Raw genomic sequence first — 18,370 nt, forward strand, 5'->3', positions numbered from 1 at the left:
CTAAGACGCTCCATGCGAGAGCGTAGACCACCTGAGAGACTGAAACTGTAAAGACAATAAGACCTTGGGGGAGGGTGATGTCATGTATCTCACACTACTGTACATAACTGTATCTTACCATGCTATACATGATTGTAACTAGAGATGACCTGTAACCACAAGCTTACCTTACCACTAGGGGTGTACTTGCAGGAGACACTGGATACCTGTCCCAGACACGTATATAAGGACAGGTCTCAGGCAAGTGTGGCATTCGAGAGCTGTGTAATAAAGGTGCAGGTCCTGAGTGACCTTGACTTCAGCATGTGCCTCGTGTGAATCTGTACTGCGGGGACAGGACTTTACAGTGGCAACACCCTCGCTCCAAACACTGGCACCTACTTGACTATGTCATCGTCCGAGCCATGGATCGCAAGGATGTGCGCATCACCCGTGCTATGACAGGAGCTGATGACTGCTGGACAGACCACCGCCTAATCCGATCCATCATCAACATTAACATTGCCCCAAAGCAGAGGGGACAGCAGAAGCAGTTCCACAAAAAAGTTAATGCCAGGTCACTTAGAGACCCAGATAAGAGAGCCCTATACAGCCAGCGCCTCACAGCCAATCTGGCGTACCTTGATGACCCTGAGATGCTGAATCCCCATAGCGCTTGGTCTGCCCTCCAGGCCTCTACAACCAGTGCCTGTGAAGGGACACTTAGTCACTCAACCAGAAAACATCAGGACTGGTTTGATGAAAATGATCAGGAGATCAAAGAACTAATAGATCGCAAGCGCAAAGCATTTCTGAGCCTCCAGCAACAACCCAACTCGGGAGCTGCAAAACAACATTACAGATGGCTCAAGGCTCAGGTCGAACAAAAAACCTGGGACCTAAAGAACAGGTGGTGGATGGAAAAAGCACAGGAGATACAACAACTGGCTGACAGCCACGATATGCGAGGATTCTTCGCTGCAGTCAAGGCCACCTACGGTCCAAACTCTCACCCCACTCCTGGCCAAGAACAGGGAAACACTCATCAAGGACATCGAGGCTGTCAGGGCCCGATGGAAGGAGCACTTTGAAGATCTCCTCGATCGAGACTCTGCCTTTGACTCGAGTGTTCTCGACTCCATCCCGCAGCATGCGACTCACCACCAACTCAGTGAACCTCCAACATTGCATGAGGTAGGCAAAGCCATAAAATAGCTTAAGAATAACAAGGCTACGGGTGCGAATGGAATCCCTGCTGAGGCGCTAAAATATGGCGGAGAGGCGCTGTTGGCTCGGATACATGACCTCATCTTTCTCATTTGGAGGGAGGAGAGCAAGCTGGGAGATCTCAGAGATGCAGTGATTGTGACCATTGTTTAAAAAGGGGACAAGTCCGACTGCGGCAACTACATGGGAATCTCCCTGCTATCAGCCACTGGGAAAGTTGTCGCTCGAGTTCTCCTCAATCGTCTTCTCCCTGTGGCCGAGGAGCTCCTCCCAGAATCACAATGCGGATTTCATTCTCTACGGGACACAACAGACATGATCTTTGCAACGTGACAGTTGCAGGAAAAATGCAGGGAGCAGCGCCAGCCCTTATACATGGCCTTTTTCAATCTTACAAAGGCCTTTGACACTGTCAACAGTGAGGGTCTATGGAGCGTCCCCCTCCGTTTCGAATGCCCCCAAAAGTTTGTCAAACATCCTTCGCCTGCTTCACGATGACTTGCAGGCTGTGATCCTTACCAACGGATCCATCACAGACCCAATCCACGTCCGGACCGGGGTCAAACAGGGCTGCATTATCGCTTCAACCCTCTCTTCAATCTTCCTCGCCACCATGCTCCACCTCACAATCAACAAGCTTCCTGCTGGAGTGGAACTAAACTACAGAACCAGTGGGAAGCTGTTTAACCTACGCTGCCTCCAGGCCAGGTCCAAGATCATCCCAACCTCTGTCGTTGAGCTGCAGTATGCGGACGATGCCTGCGTCTGTGCACATTCTGAGGCTGAACTCCAGGATATAGTCAATGTATTCACTAAGGCATATGAAAGCATAGGCCTTACGCTTAACATCCGTAAGACAAAGGTCCTCCACCAGCCTGTCACCGCCGCACAGCACTGCCCTTCAATCATCAAGATCCACGGTGCGGTCCTGGACAACGTAGACCATTTCCCATATCTCGGGAGCCTCTTACCAACAAAGGCAGACATTGATGCAGAGATTCAACATCGCCTCCAGTGCGCCAGCGCAGCCTTCGGCCGTCTGAGGAAAAGAGTGTTTGTAGACCAAGCCCTCAAATCTACCACCAAGCTCATGATCTACAGGGCTGTAGTAATACCCACCCTCCTGTGTGGATCTGAGTCTTGCATCAGGCATCGGTGTTGATTGAGCGTGATCTGTGCTTCGATGCTGGGGATGTTGTCGTGAGAGAGAACACTGATGTTAGTGCGCCTATCCTGCTAATCGATTTGCAGAATTCTGCAGAGGCAACGTTGGTGGTACTTCTCCAGTGCTTGAGGTGCCTACTATACATTGTCCATGTTTCTGAAGCATAAAGGAGGGCAGGAATCACTACTGCTCTGTAGACCATGAGCTTAGTGCCAGGTTTGAGAACTTGGTCTTCAAACACACTTTTCCTCAGGTGACCGAAGGCTGCACTGGCACACTGAAGGTGATGTTGGGTTTCGTCATCGATGTCTGCCCTTGCTGACAAGGTATAGAAAATGGTCCACTCTGTCCAAGGTCTTGACGTGGATCTTGGTGATCGGGGGGCAGTACTGTGAGGTGGGGGCAGGTTGGCAGAGAACCTTTGTCTTACGGATGTTCAATGTAAGCCCAAACTCTCGTACGCTTCAGTGAAGGTGTCAACAATGGTTAGATGTTCGGCCTCTGAGTGTGCACAAACACAAGCGTCATCTGCATATTGTAATTCAATGACAGAGGTTGGGAAAACCTTGGTACTCGACTGGTGGTGACAGAGGTTAAACAATTTACTGATGGTAAAAGAAACATTCCAGTACAGTACGGGTTAGATACAGATTAAAGCTCCCTCTGCATTATCTCATTAAACACTCCCAGGGCAGGTAGAGCACGGGTTAGATACAGAGTAAAGCCCCCTCTACTCTGTCCCATCAAACATTCCCAGGGCAGGTACGGCACGGGTTAGATACTGAGTAAAGCTCCTCTACATTCTCCCATCAAATACTCCCAGGGCAGGTACATGGGTTAGATACAGAGTAAAGCTCCCACTGTATTGTCCCAGTAAACATGCCGATGGCAGGTACAGCACAGATTGGATGCTGGGTAGCAATGATGTGGCTCGAACCCCAGTCTCAGAACTGTGGTTTGTACTGATTAATAAACTAACAGGATTTATTCTAAGTTTACTTGTACAATGGGAGTGGAGAGGCCTGTTTGCTTTAAGTAGTGATGACTCGCTGCTGGCCAATGTTGGACGTGTACTTGAGAAAGGATTGCTGCAGATCTTGAGAGCATTAAAGGATTACTGCATCCCGGCAGTAACTGGCAGCTGTGGTGAAAGCAGTGCGGAAGAGAGCAAGGGCAGCCCGGATTGTTTCACATCTGAGCGCTGATTCACTGGGGTTCATGTAACTGAGGTCTGTCAATTGTAAGTAGGCCCTAATTTTTAGTTAGAAATCTGTGGTGTGAGCAAAATGGTAAATGGAGAGAGTGTGTGGAGGCAGGACCTCAATAGTCTGATAGTCTGCTTGAGCGTCGGTTTGTCTCAACATCAGTTTGCCTATATCTTTCTCATTTTGAACGCAATTTAATTGGTAGCAGTTGATAGGAGAGTCCCAGCAGATCTGGAAGCTTGAAAGGAAACTCCATTAACAGGCTCTTTCACTGATCTGTGTTGAGGGAACTGATCTCTGCCGGGAGAGGTTGGGCTCCTGGTCCTTTGGGAATATTCTAGAAAAATGGGCTTCAATAGGAAAGTTAATGTACCAGAGGGAGGGGCTCCGATGGGAGAGTTAATGTACCAGAGGGAGGGGCTTCGATGGGAGAGTTAATGTACCAGAGGGAGGGGCTTCGATGGGAGAGTTAATGTACCAGAGGGAGGGGCTTTGATGGGAGAGTTAATGTACCAGAGGGAGGGGCTTTGATGCAAGAGTTAATGTACCAGAGGGAGGGGCATTGATGGGAGAGTTAATATACCAGAGGGAGGGGCATTGATGGGAGAGTTAATGTACCAGAGGGAGGGGCATTGATGGGAGAGTTAATATACCAGAGGGAGGGGCTTCGATGGGAGAGTTAATGCACCAGAGGGAGGGGCTTTGATGCAAGAGTTAATGTACCAGAGGGAGGGGCATTGATGGGAGAGTTAATGTACCAGAGGGAGGGGCTTTGATGTGAGAGTTAATGTACCAGAGGGAGGGGCATTGATGGGAGAGTTTAAAATGGTGCATTCGATCCACTTTGAAAATGCATCGACGACTACGAGGAACATTTTGCCCATGAATGGGCCCTCATAGTCTACGTGCACCCGCGACCACAGTTTGGTGGGCCAGGGGCTCAGGGGGGCCTCCCTGGGCGCATTGCTGAGTTGGGCACAAATGCTGCACCGTCGGACGCAGAGCGCCAAATCCACGTCAATGCCGGGCCACCAGATGTGGGATCTGGCTATGGCCTTCATGAGAACGATCCCCGGGTGCTCGCGATGGAGCTCCCGAACAAATGCCTCTCTGCCTCACAAAGGCATGACTACTTGGCTGCCCCACATCAGGCAGTCTGCCTGTAGTGATAGTTCATGCATGCGCCGATGGAAAGGTTTGATCTCCTCGGGGCAGGCATCGCGAGCCTCTGCCCAGTCACCAGTTAAAACCCATCTTTTGACTAAGGATAACGTGGGGTCGCTGGTCGTCCAGGCTCTGATTTTGCGAGCTGTCATGGGCGAACCTGTGGACTCAAAGGCATTGATTGCCATGACCATCTCACAGTCCTGTTCATCAGACCCTTCCGTGGTCGCCAGGGGTAGCCTGCTAAGCACGTCGGCACAATTGTCTGTGCCTGGTCTGTGCCTTATTGTGTAGTCGTAAAACGCCAGCATGAGTGCCCACCATTGAATGCGCGCCGAAGCGTTGGCGTTTATTGCCTTGCTCTCAGATAGCAGGGACGTGAGGGGTTTGTGGTCAGTTTGTAATGCGAACTTGGCCCCGAAAAGGTATTGGTGCATCTTTTTGACACCGTACACGCACGCGAGCGCCTCCTTCTCCAACATACCGTACCCACGCTCCGCCCACGAAAGTGACCTGGAGGAATAAGCAATGGGTTGTAAGTTACCCGCACCATTGACATGCTGTAAAATGCACATGACCCCATATGCTGACGCATCACATGTAAGAACTAGCTTTTTACCTGGGTCAAAAATAGGTCAAAACACTGTTGGAACATAGAAGGTTGCGTGCCTTATTGAAGGCGCGTTCTTGGGCGTCCCCCCAAAACCAATCGCACCCCTTTCTGAGTAGCACGTTGAGAGATTCCAGCAGCATGCTCAAGTTCTGCATAAAGTTCCCAAAGTAATTGAGTAGCCCGAGGAAGATGCGCAGTTCCAAGACATTCCGGGGCCTGGGTGCCAGACGAATTGCTTCAGTTTTGGATTCTGTTGGGCGGATTCCATCAGCGGCAATCCTTCTGCCCAAAAATTCAACCTCGGGCGCGAGAAACAGACACTTGGATTTCTTAACTCTTAGGCCTAGATGATCCAATCGCTTTAGTACTTCCTCCAAATTGCGGAGATGTGAGTCGGTGTCCCTGCCCGTGATGAGTATGTCGTCTTGAAATACAACCGTCCCCGGGATGGACTTGAGCAGATTCTCCATGTTGTGCTGGAATATAGCAGCTGCCGACCTGATGCCGAATGGATATCGATTGTACATGAAAAGGCCTCGATGTGTTTTGATGGTGGTGAGTAGCTTAGACTCTTCGGTCAGTTCTTGCGTCATATATGCAGATGTGAGATCAAGTTTCGAGAAAAGTTTTCCTCCAGCCAATGTGGCAAATAGGTCCTCCGCCCTGGGCAGCGGGTATTGGTTCTGTAGGGAGACTCTGTTTATGGTGGATTTGTAATCCCCACAGATTCGTACGGATCCATCAGGCTTCATGACGGGGATGATGGGACTTGCCCAGTCGCTAAATTTCACGGGTGAGATAATGCCTTCCCGCAGAAGCCGGTCCAGTTCATGTTCAATCTTTTCCCTCATCACATAAGGCACAGCTCTAGCCTTGTGATGGACCAGTCTAGCATCCTGTGTGATGTAGATTTTAACTTTAGCCCCTTTGAAGGTGCCCACAACTGGCTGAAAGAGATGTTCAAATTGACTTAGAACTGTTGAGCAGGAGGTCCGTTCCTCTGACAACATGGCGTGAACATCATCCCATTTCCAATTTAGTTTTGCCAGCCAGCTTCTCCCCAACAGTGCTGGGAGATCCCCGGGGACAATCCATAGTGGAAGTCGGTTCACCGTCCCTTTGTGTGTGACTGAGAGCATCGCGCTGCCAAGGACTGGAACGATTTCTTTGGTATAGGTCCTTAGTTTGGTGTCGACCCTTGTGAGTTTTGGTCTGTTGCTTTTGTGCGGCCACAGCTGTTCAAATTGTTGGATGCTCATGAGAGATTGACTCGCTCCCGTGTCCAGCTCCATGTTGACGGGTATCCCGTTGAGTAGGACCCTCATCATTATTGGAGGCGTCTTGTTGTAAGAACAGTGGACATTGATCGTGTTGACCCGCTGTACCTTGGTGTCCCGGGCACTGTCCCCACCACCTTCTGGTCCGCTTTCCCTTCCGATTCGTATACCAGCCGAGCTGTTGTTTTTCTGCACATGCGGGCCAGATGCCCTGTATAGTTACAGTTTCTGTAAATGGCATGCTGAAATCGACACCCCCTTGATGAGTGCCTTACCCCACATCTCCAGCACAGACCGCTTCCATTGTTTCCGAAGGATGAGCTGCGTCTGGCTGATCTCTCTTGAGCTTCTCTCAGTTTGTAGTTGATTGCTCACATTGTGGGTTGATGAGGTGTGAACGGCCGTTCATGTGCCCTTGATGGTTTCTGGCACCACTGCCTGCTGTTGAAGGCCTGCTCTCCTGCCTTTGTCTGTGTGTGAGGGTAGCGGCTTGTTTCAAGCTGTGAACCCCTTGTTTCAATGTTTTGTTAGTTGTCTTACCCGCAGTATAGATCAACCTCGTTTCTTCTTCTCCTGCCAAGAATGTCTGTGCGACCAGTGCTGCTGCCTCTAGGGTCAAGTTCTTGGTCTCTGTGAACTTTCAGAATATGCCTGCGTGGCCTATTCCTTCAATAAAAAAGTCTCTCAGTACTTCTCTCCTTAGTTCATCGGAGAACTCACATAAACTAGCCAGCCTCCGAAGTTCCGTCTATAGTTGTAGAATCTGTGTCTGGCCATGTGTAGGCTGCTCGCTGGCTTCAGGTGGTCTCTCACCAGTGTGCTCAACTCCTCAAACGACTTGCTTGCTGGTTTCTCGGGTGCCAGCAGGTTCTTCATTAAAGCGTATGTTTTCGAGCCACAGCTGGTCAAGAGATGGGCTCTTCTCTTGTCTGCCTTATCGTCGCCTAACCAGTCTTTGGTTACAAAGCTTTGCTGGAGCCTTTCTATAAAGTCTTCCCAATTATCTCCAGCATTGTATTTCTCATCTGAGCCATTGGTAGCCATTCTGTAGATTCTGTGATCCCGTAACTCGTCGCCACTGTAAAGTCCTGACCCTGCAGTACAGACTTACACGAGGCACATGCTGAAGTCAAGGTCACTCAGGACCTGCACCTTTATTTCACAGCTCTCGAATGCCACACTTGCCTGAGACCTGCCTTTATATACCTGTGTGGGACAGGTATGCAGTGTCTCCTGCATGTCCACCCCTGGTGGTAAGGTAAGCTTGTGGTTACAGGTCATCACAAGTTACAATCATGTATAGCATGGTAAGATACAGTTATATACAGTGGTGTAAGATACATGACAGGATGGGCTTCGATGCAAGAGTTAATGTACCAGAGGGAGGGGCTTCGATGCAAGAGTTAATGTACCAGAGGGATGAGCTTTGATGGGAGAGTTAATGTACCAGGGGCTTCGATGGAAGAGTTACTGTATCAGAGGGAGGGGTTTTGATGGGAGAGTTAATTACCAGAGGGAGGGGCTTTGATGGGAGAGTTAATGTACTAGAGGGAGGGACTTCGATGGGAGAGTTACTGTACCAGAAGGTGGGGCTTTGAGGGAGAGTTAATAGCGCTGAAATCCCGGCCTCTCCGGGTCTGTACTGAGTGTGTAGGGACCCGGGAAGGCATTGCAAATGCCAGTTTTCAGCGCACAATGCGCATGTGCTGAAAACCAGATTTTCCAATCTGTCAAAGCTGGAGCTTGACTGATGCAACGCATCTCGGCAGCGAGGACATTTGCATGGGCAAGACTGTGGTATTTACCCATATCTTGCCCAGTGGATGTCCTGCAAATTCTTGTGCCTGGTAAAAGCAGGCGCATAGCCTACTTTTACAGGCGTAAGAGTTTTAAAACAACCTTAAAACATAACAAATAAAATTTAAAAAACACATTTTATTTTTAAAAACCCTTCCCACTACGTTAAATTTATTTTAAAACATAATTAAAAAAAAAATTTTTTTTAATTGGATTTTTTTTAATAATACATAAATAACTTTAATTTCAATTAATGTTAAATATGTAGTGTATGTTTTCTATTTTTTATTAATGTTTTTTGTATTTGTGGGGGTTTCTCATTCATAATAATGGGAACTCGAAGTTCCCATTATTATGAATGAGAACATACTTTACCGATTGGCTGCCCAGAGCCCTGTGACCACAGCTCCAGCCCTGCACACGTCCAGACGTGCATGTGCTGCGATGCGCAGTCAGTGGAGGCCTCAGGACTGGGAACTCGCGTGGGCGCAGCAGGAACAGGTAGGTGCGCATCTTTTTTGTAGAATCCAGTCGAATGCCCATAGGAAGGAGAAACTGGGATTTCTGGGCCAATGTATCACAGGGATGGGCTTCGATGGGAGAGTTAATGTACCAGGGGGTGGGGCTTTGATGGGAGAGTTAATGTACCAGAGGGAGGGGCTTCGATGGGAGAGTTAATGTACCAGAGGGAGGGGCTTTGATGAAGAGTTAATGTACCAGAGGGAGGGGCTTTGATGGGAGAGTTAATGTACCAGAGGGAGGGGCTTTGATGGAGAGTTAATGTACCAGAGGGAGGGGCTTCGATGGGAGAGTTAATGTACCAGAGGGAGGGCTTTGATGGGAGAGTTAATGTACCAGAGGGAGGGGCTTTGATGGAGAGTTAATGTACCAGAGGGAGGGGCTTCGATGGGAGAGTTAATATACCAGAAGGAGGGGCTTCGATGGGAGAGTTAATATACCAGAGGGAGGGGCTTTGATGGAGAGTTAATGTACCAGAGGGAGGGGCTTTGATGGGAGAGTTAATATACCAGAGGGAGGGGCTTTGATGGAGAGTTAATGTACCAGAGGGAGGGACTTCGATGGGAGAGTTAATGTACCAGAGGGAGGGGCTTCGATGGGAGAGTTAATATACCAGAGGGAGGGGCTTCGATGGGAGAGTTAATGTACCAGAGGGAGGGCTTTGATGGGAGAGTTAATGTACCAGAGGGAGGGGCTTTGATGGAGAGTTAATGTACCAGAGGGAGGGGCTTCGATGGGAGAGTTAATATACCAGAGGGAGGGGTTTTGATGGAGTGTTAATGTACACGAGGGAGGGGCTTCGATGGGAGAGTTAATGTACCAGAGGGAGGGACTTCGATGGGAGAGTTAATGTACCAGAGGGAGGGCTTTGATGGGAGAGTTAATGTACCAGAGGGAGGGGCTTTGATGGAGAGTTAATGTACCAGAGGGAGGGGCTTCAATGGGAGAGTTAATGTACCAGAGGGAGGGGCTTTGATGGAGCGTTAATGTACCAGAGGGAGGGGCTTCAATGGGGGAGTTAATGTACCAGAGGGAGGGGCTTTGATGGAGCGTTAATGTACCAGAGGGAGGGGCTTCGATGGAGAGTTAATGTACCAGAGGGAGGGGCTTCAATGGGAGAGTTAATGTACCAGAGGGAGGGCTTTGATGGGAGAGTTAATGTACCAGAGGGAGGGGCTTTGATGGAGAGTTAATGTACCAGAGGGAGGGGCTTCAATGGGAGAGTTAATGTACCAGAGGGAGGGGCTTTGATGGAGTGTTAATGTACCAGAGGGAGGGGCTTCAATGGGGGAGTTAATGCACCAGAGGGAGGGGCTTTGATGGAGCGTTAATGTACCAGAGGGAGGGGCTTCGATGGAGAGTTAATGTACCAGAGGGAGGGGCTTCAATGGGGGAGTTAATGTACCAGAGGGAGGGGCTTTGATGGAACGTTAATGTACCAGAGGGAGGGGCTTTGATGGGAGAGTTAATGTACCAGAGGGAGGGGCTTTGATGGAGCGTTAATGTACCAGAGGGAGGGGCTTCGATGGAGAGTTAATGTCCCAGAGGGAGGGGCTTCAATGGGTTAGTTAATGTACCAGAGGGAGGGGCTTCGATGGAGAGTTAACGTACCAGAGGGAGGGGCTTTAATGGGAGGATTGGATGGATTGAGTACCTCTATTTCCTCATTAAGATGCTCCTTAAAACCCACCTCTTTAACCAAGCTTTGGGCCATCTGCCCTAATATAGGCTTAAGTAGCTCATTATTAAATGTTTTATAACGCTCCTATGAAGCACTTTAAGATGTTTCACTACGTTAAAGGCGCTGTATAAATACAAGTTGTTGTTATCCTTGACCTTGACTTGTTGTGTTCCTATTTCACTAAGATTGCACCAGGTGACAAGAGGCCCAATCACCATTGGCTATGTTGCTACAATTGGTAATTCCCTGTCCAGTTGCTCTTTCCATCTAAAACCTTACTTGTTTCTGATATAAACCAGATTTTTCAGCTCAGTCAGTTTCTGATTTTCTGGTGGCTATGGAATGGCTTCCTCAGGGGAAGTCCACACCTTCAGTAAAAAAGAGGGAGTTGATGTGTGTGAGAGAGAGAGAGAGAGAAGTAGAGAATCAAAAGAAAAACCTTGAAATGAAATATAGCACGATGCATATTGTTGTGGCAGCAGCTAGTGTACCTACATTCAGGGTAACAACACAGCATAACCAGCAATGCACCAACACAAAGTGTGTCAACTTTGCCTCATCCCCTCTGTTACTCCAGCTCACATGATGCCCCAGCTTTTTATTTTCAGAATTCAAATTCTCAAAGGGCCATGGTGAGATTTGAACTCTCGTAATTGGTAGTGTAACATAACCACTACACTACCGGAGCCTCTATAAAAGAAGGTTTTGCTCCCTTCCCTGTGTCCTTTATTTGCCTCACCCTGTTTGCTGATGCTGTTCCTCATTTGTCCGTTAGCTTTATGGAAATCACAGAATCACCTTATCATTCAAAGGGAATAGTTTATCGATTAGGGCCCACTGAGATGGAGTTGATTAAGTAATGTGAAGCTGAGAATGTGTCAGGAGGATTAATTACTCAAAGGATTAGAGCAGATTGACTGTCAAGCTGAGCTTGTACTTGGTTGCTATGGCAGCTGGATTTTACCAACTCGGTTAGCAGGTGATAGTCATATAACTGAAATGGGTCGCCCCAGTGATGTCACAGATTCGATGGCAAAAGGTTCAACCTTCGGGAACATGCACTGGGCTGATCCCCTGGAAGTATCTGGGTCTTTGAAAGTGGAATTCATAATACATTCCTGGAGCCCAATCCAAACTCGCCTGTGACTGCCAACTGCTCAATGAATCTCTGGGCCTCCATTGAGGACCTGGTAAGCTGTGAGATAAAGGGATTTGCTGGTACACATACAGAACATAGGCACCAGGTTAGAACCCTGGTCTGTGCTAAGGTAGCTGATCTCAGCCTCATTGTATAGAGATGATTTAGACTAGGGCATAGGGAGAGAAATCTCAAAATGAGTTGATGACACACAAGTAGGAGGTTCAGCAAACAGTGAGGAACATTAGGAACAGGACTCGGCCACTTGTTCAGCCACTTGAGCTGGCTCCGCCATTCATTTTGATCATTGCTGATTTGTGCTTCAACTCCATTTACCCATTCTTGCTATATATTCCTTAATACCTTACCAACAAAAGTCTATCGATCTCAGTCTTGAAAGCTCCAATTGTCCCAGCATCCTAGTTTTTTAGGGGAGAGAATTCCAGATGTTGACCGCCCTTTGTGCGGAAGAGTGCTTCATGATTTCACCCCTAAATGGCCTAGTTCCAATTTTAATTCTATGGGGACAAAATTGCGTATTGCCCCATTTGGGGGCGGTAACCATGGCGAGACGGGACTTCCTGCGCCCAGTGAGAAAGTCCCGCCCACGACTTAAATTCGGGTTACCAACCCCGAGAGGAAGTGGAGCATAATGTCGAGTGCTGCACTTCCGCTCGGGAGTGGGTCTGGGGCGCTAACCTCGGGAATGTCAGAGTGCTACGCTACGTTAAAGGGGAGGGCACTCTGCGAGCTCTGCAGTGGTTTTGAGGGGCCTTCACTAGGCCACTGGGGATGCGGGATGCCGGAGCGGCCCCCTCCTGGGGTGAGAAATTGTTTGCGCCCCATTAGCACCCCCCAGGGGACACTAACGGGAGTCACAAACCATGCAATTTTCTCCCCCATGTCTCCTCATTTTTGATTCCCCATCAGAGGAAAGAGTTTCTCTCCATCGACCCTCTCATATCCTTTTAACATTTTAAACACCTCCATCAGTTCACCTCTCCATCTTCTATCTGCAAGGGAATACAAAATGGTTATGCAATGTATCCTCGTAATCTAATCCTTAGCCCCAGTATCATTCTGGTGTATCTGCGCTTCATCCCCCCTCTCTAAAGCAAATTATTGTTCAAGTGCTCATTCACCCTGTCCTTAATGATAGATTCTAGTGGCTTCCCCACAACTCACATTAAACTGACAGAATTGTAGTTACCTGGGTTCTCTCTCCCACCCTTTTTAAATAATTAGCAAATAACGGCACAATTCCCAAGAGCTTTGAAAGATTATGGCTAATGCTTTTGCAATTTCCTCACCTACTTCTTTTAATTCCCTGGTGTGGAAACTATCAGGTCCTGAAGCTTTATCTATCCGAAGTCCCGGAGGAGCAGTGTGAAAGACCGAGACACAGACAGGTTTTGTGGTATGGACAGACAGGTGGCTGATATAAATTAATGTGGAAAGGTGTGAGGTGATACATTTTGAGAGGAATGAGAGTGAGCATTCAAAGGAAAGACACAGATGGGTGTGGATGAACTGAGAAACCTGGGGGTTCAAATACATATTTCCCTGCAAGTCTGAATGTAGGTGGCTAAAACATTAAAATGTAGCCGCATCTAGATCTCCAAAGGCGGTTTTGTTTCTTTGACTCCGTAGGTAATGCATCAACAATACCAAATGTTCATGGTTGATCCTTGCTAGCCAAGGCGGTTGAATGACTGGGCTGGGCTGGGTTGGGTGCACTGTTTTTGCATCGCTGACCTGCTAGGACCTTCCCCTCAGATCCTGGAAGCTCCACAAACAGAAACCGACAATCAACCAGGATTTGGAAGTGACTGTAGCTGTCTGGTTGCTTCTCAGCTGTCTTTGGTTCTATGACCTATCTCTGTGACCTTTAACAGCCCTACAGTCTTCCAAGAACTCTGCATTCCTCCAACTCTGCCCCTTGTGCATCCTAAAATTCCTTCACACCACCATTAGCAGCCGTGCCTTCAAGTGTCCATGCCCACAGCTCAGGAACTCCCTCCCTAAACCTCTCCACAATCTCTCCCTCAGTTGTCCAGAGCACTGGGAGTAGCAGGGCAGGTTTCCATGACAAGCGGTGAGCTCCCTGACCCACAACAGGAACAGATCGGGACATCTACCTCTTAGTGTAGGCCACTCCATGTAGAAACAGTGCTGGAATCGCACTGAGGTGGTGAATTCTAGATCAGCAGGTGGGAATGGGAATCCCATTCTGAGAGCAGGGATCCCTTTATCTCGCACATGTCTGGCCATTCGCATTGTCAGGGAGTAGTTTCCGATATTCCACTCCTTTACTCATAACAGTATTTATGCTCCCGGCTCCTCTCACACTGCGAGATGGTCGACATGCCCTAAATCTCACTTAAAAGGAGATTAAGTGCAGAGGTTATAAAAAGATCTAACCTACATCAGGGAAGGTGCTGGTAATACTTTAAGGATCAATTATTGCGGCTTCCTAGAGAAAAGGCAGAGATTAATTACACAATAACATGTCTGTTAATTCAGTTCATGGTGATGTGGAACAGTAGTTATTGGGACTCCCATTTCAACAGATGACACAGCAGAATACTGCTCTCTTCACTCTACCCCCTCTATTGTACACAGTGAGATACTCCACACCATCTATTGTACACAGTGAGACTCCCTCTCCTGTACAACTGCGTGGTGGAAACACTATCGCCTCCAAGTTCCACTGCAAGTCACACATCATCCAGAGTCCGGTACAATTCCAGAGTGAGGTATAATTCCAGAGTGAGGTATAATTCCAGAGTGAAATACAATTCCAGAATGAGGTAAAGTTCAAGACTGAGGTACAGTTTCAGGAGAGGGACTAATCAAGAGTGAAATACAATTCCAAAGTGAAGGAATTTTGCAGAGTGAGGTACAATTCCAGAGTAAGGGATTATTACAGAGTGAGATACAATTCCAGAGTGAGTGAATATTCCAGAGTGAGAAACAATTCCTGACTGAGGGAATATTCCAGAGTAAGGGAATATTACAGTGTGAAGTACAATTCCTGAATAAGGGAATATTCCAGAGTGAGATACAATTCCTGACTGAGGGAATATTCCAGAGAGTGGGAATATTCCAGTGCGAAGTACAATTCCAGAATAAGGGAATATTCCAGAATGAGATACAATTCCAGAATGAGATACAATTCCAGAGTGAGGTACAATTACAGAAGATGAGCTGGAATTCCAGAGTGAGGAACAATTCCAGAGTGTGGGGATATTTCCAGAGTGTGTTGCTGTTCCAGAGTGAGGTACAATTCCAGAGTGAGGCACAATTCCAGAGTGTGGGGATATTTCCAGAGTGTGTTGCTGTTCCAGAGTGAGGTACAATTCCAGAGTGAGGCACAATTCCAGAGTGTGGGGATATTCCAGAGTGTGTTGCTGTTCCAGAGTGAGGTACAATTCCAGAGTGAGGCACAATTCCAGATTGAGGGAATATTCTAGAGTGTGTTGCATTTCCAGAGTGAGGTACAATTCCAGATTGAAGGAATATTCTAGAGTGAGAGAACATTCCACAGTGAGGCACAATTCCAGGGTGAGATACTATTCTAGAGTGAGATACAATTCAAGACTGAGGGGTTAGTCCAGAGTGAGAAACGCTTGCAGAATAAAGGAATATTCCAGAGTGAGATACAATTCAAGAGTGAGGTACAATTCAAGAATGAGGGAGTATTCCAGACTGAGGTACAATTCCAGAATGAGGCACAATTCTAGAGTGAGGGAATATTCCAGAGTGAGGTACAATTCCAGAGTGAGGTACAATTACAGAGTAAGGGAATATTCCAGAGAGAGATACAATTCTAGACTGCAGGAATATTCCACAGTGCGGTACAATTCCAGAGTGAGGTATAATTCCAGATTGAGTGAATATTCCAGAGTGAAGTACAATTCCAGAATGAGGGAATATTCCTGCGTGAGGTGCAATTACAGAGTGAGTGAATATTCCTGAGTGAGGTACAATTCCAGAGTGAGGGACTATTCCAGAGCCAGATACACTTCCAGAGTGCAATACAATTCCAGATTGAGGAACAACTACAGAGTAAGTGAATATTCCAGCGTGAGATATAATTCCAGACTGAGGAAATATTTCAGAGTGAGGTATAATTCCAGACTGAAGGAATATTCCAGATTGAAGGAATATTTCAGATTGAAGGAATATTCCAGGGCAAAGTACAATTCCAGAATGAGGGAATATTCCAGAGTGAGGTACAATTAACAAGTGGGAATATTCCAGAGTGAGACACAATTCGAGAGTGAGGTACAATTACAGAGTGAGATGGAATTACAGTGTGATGCACAATTCCAGAGTGACAGAATATTCCAGAGTGAGTTGCAGTTCCAGAGTGAGGTACAATTCCAGGGTAAGGTACGCATCCTGAATGAGATACAATTCCAGAGTGAGGTACAGTTCCAGAGTGAGGTGCAATTCCGTTGTGAAGAACTATTGCGTAATGAGTGAATATTCCAGATTGAGGGAATATTCCAGAGTGAGGTACAGGTCCAGAGTGAGTTATAGTTCCAGAGTAAGGGAATATTCCAGAGTGAGGTACAGGTCCAGAGTGAGTTATAGTTCCAGAGTGAGGGAATATTCCAGAGTGAGGTTCATGTCCAGAGTGAGTTATAGTTCCAGAGTGAGGGAATATTCCAGAGTGAGGGACTACACCAGAGTGAGGTACAATTCTAGAGTGGGATACAATTCCAGAGTGAGTGAATACTCTAGAGTGAAATACAATTCCCGAATGAGGGAATATTTCAGAGTGAGATACAATTCCAGAGTGAGATACAATTCCAGAATAAGGGAATATGCCAGTATGCGGTACAATTCCTAAGTGAAGGAATATTCAAAAATGAAGGAATATTCCAGAGTGAGGTACAAATACACAGGGTGTTACAATTAAAGAATAAGGGAATACTCAAGAGTGAGGTGCAATTCCAGAGAAAGGTGCAATTCCAGAGTGAAGTACAATTCTGGAGTGAGGGAATATTCAAGAATGAGGGAATTTCATGAGTGAGGTACAATTCCACAATGAGATGCAATTACAGATTGAGGGAATATTCCAGAGTGAGGGAATATCCCAGAGTGAGGTACAATTCCAGAATGAGGGAATATTCCAGACTGAGTTACAATTCCAGAATGCAATACAATTCCAAAGTGAGGGAATATTCCAGAGTGAGATACACTTCCAGAGTAAGGGAATAATCCAAAGTGAGATACAATTCCAGGGAGGGATACAATTCAATTGTGAGATACTATTACAGAGTAAGGGAATATTCCAGAGTGAAATACAATTCCAGACTGAGGGAATATTGCAGAGCGAGATAAAATTCCAGAGTGAGGTTCAATTCCAGAGTGAGAGAATATTCCAGATTGAGGGAATATTGCAGGTTGAGGTACAATTCCAGAGTGAGATACAGTTGCAGAATGAGGGAATATTCCAGAATGAGATACAATTCCAGAGTGAGGTATAATTCCAGAGTGAGGGAATATTGCAGAGTGAGGGAATATTGCAGGTTGAGGTACAATTCCAGAGTGAGATACAGTTGCAGAATGAGGGAATATTCCAGAATGAGATACAATTCCAGAGTGAGGTATAATTCCAGAGTGAGGGAATATTCCAGAGTGAGGGAATAGTGCAGAGTGAATTACAATTCTAGAGTGAGGTACAGTTACAGAGTAAGGGGATATTCAAGCGTAAGATACAATTCCAGACTGAAGGATATTCCAGAGTGAGATACAATTCCAGACTGAGGGATATTCCAGATTGAGGGAATATTCCAGAGTGAGGGAATATTCCAGCATGAAGCACAATTCCAGAATGAGGGAATATTCCTGAGTGAGTTACTATTCTCGAGTGAGGGAATATTCCAGAGTGAGACTCAATTCCAGAGCAAAATACAATTACATAGTGAGATGAAATTACAGCATGAGCCACAATTCCAGAGTGAGGTATAGTGACAGAGTAGGTGCAATTACATGTAAAAAAAACTATTGTGGTTCAAGGAAATATTCCAGAATGAGGCAATATTCCAGAGTGAGGTACAGTTCCAGAGTCAGTTGCAATTCCATTGCAAAAAAACTATTTCAGAACGGAGACTATACCAGAGCGAGGTACAATTACAGAGTGAGATACAATTCCAGAGTAAGATACAATTCCAGAATGAGGGAATATTCCTGAGTGAGGTACAATTCTGGAGTGAGACAATATTGCAGAATGAGGGACAATTCCAGAGTGTGGGAATATTGTAGATTGAGGTATAATTCCAGAGTGGGGTCCCATTCCAGAGAGAGGGAATATTTTAGAGAAGGTAATATTTCAGAGTGAGGTTCAATTTCAAGGTGAAATACAATTCCAGAATGATGGAATATTCCAGAGTGAGGTACAATTGCAGATTGAGTGAATATTCCCGAGTGAGGATATATTCCAGAGAAGGGAATATATCTGAGCGAGGCACAATTCCAGAGTGAGATACAATTCCAGATTGGGAGAATATTCCAAAGTGAGATTCAATTCCAGAGTAAGATACAATTCCAGATTGAGAGAACATTCCAGAGTGCGATACAATTCTGGAGTGAGA

This window comes from Pristiophorus japonicus, chromosome 3 (genome assembly GCF_044704955.1).
Source record: "Pristiophorus japonicus isolate sPriJap1 chromosome 3, sPriJap1.hap1, whole genome shotgun sequence".
Taxonomy (NCBI): domain Eukaryota; kingdom Metazoa; phylum Chordata; class Chondrichthyes; family Pristiophoridae; genus Pristiophorus; species Pristiophorus japonicus.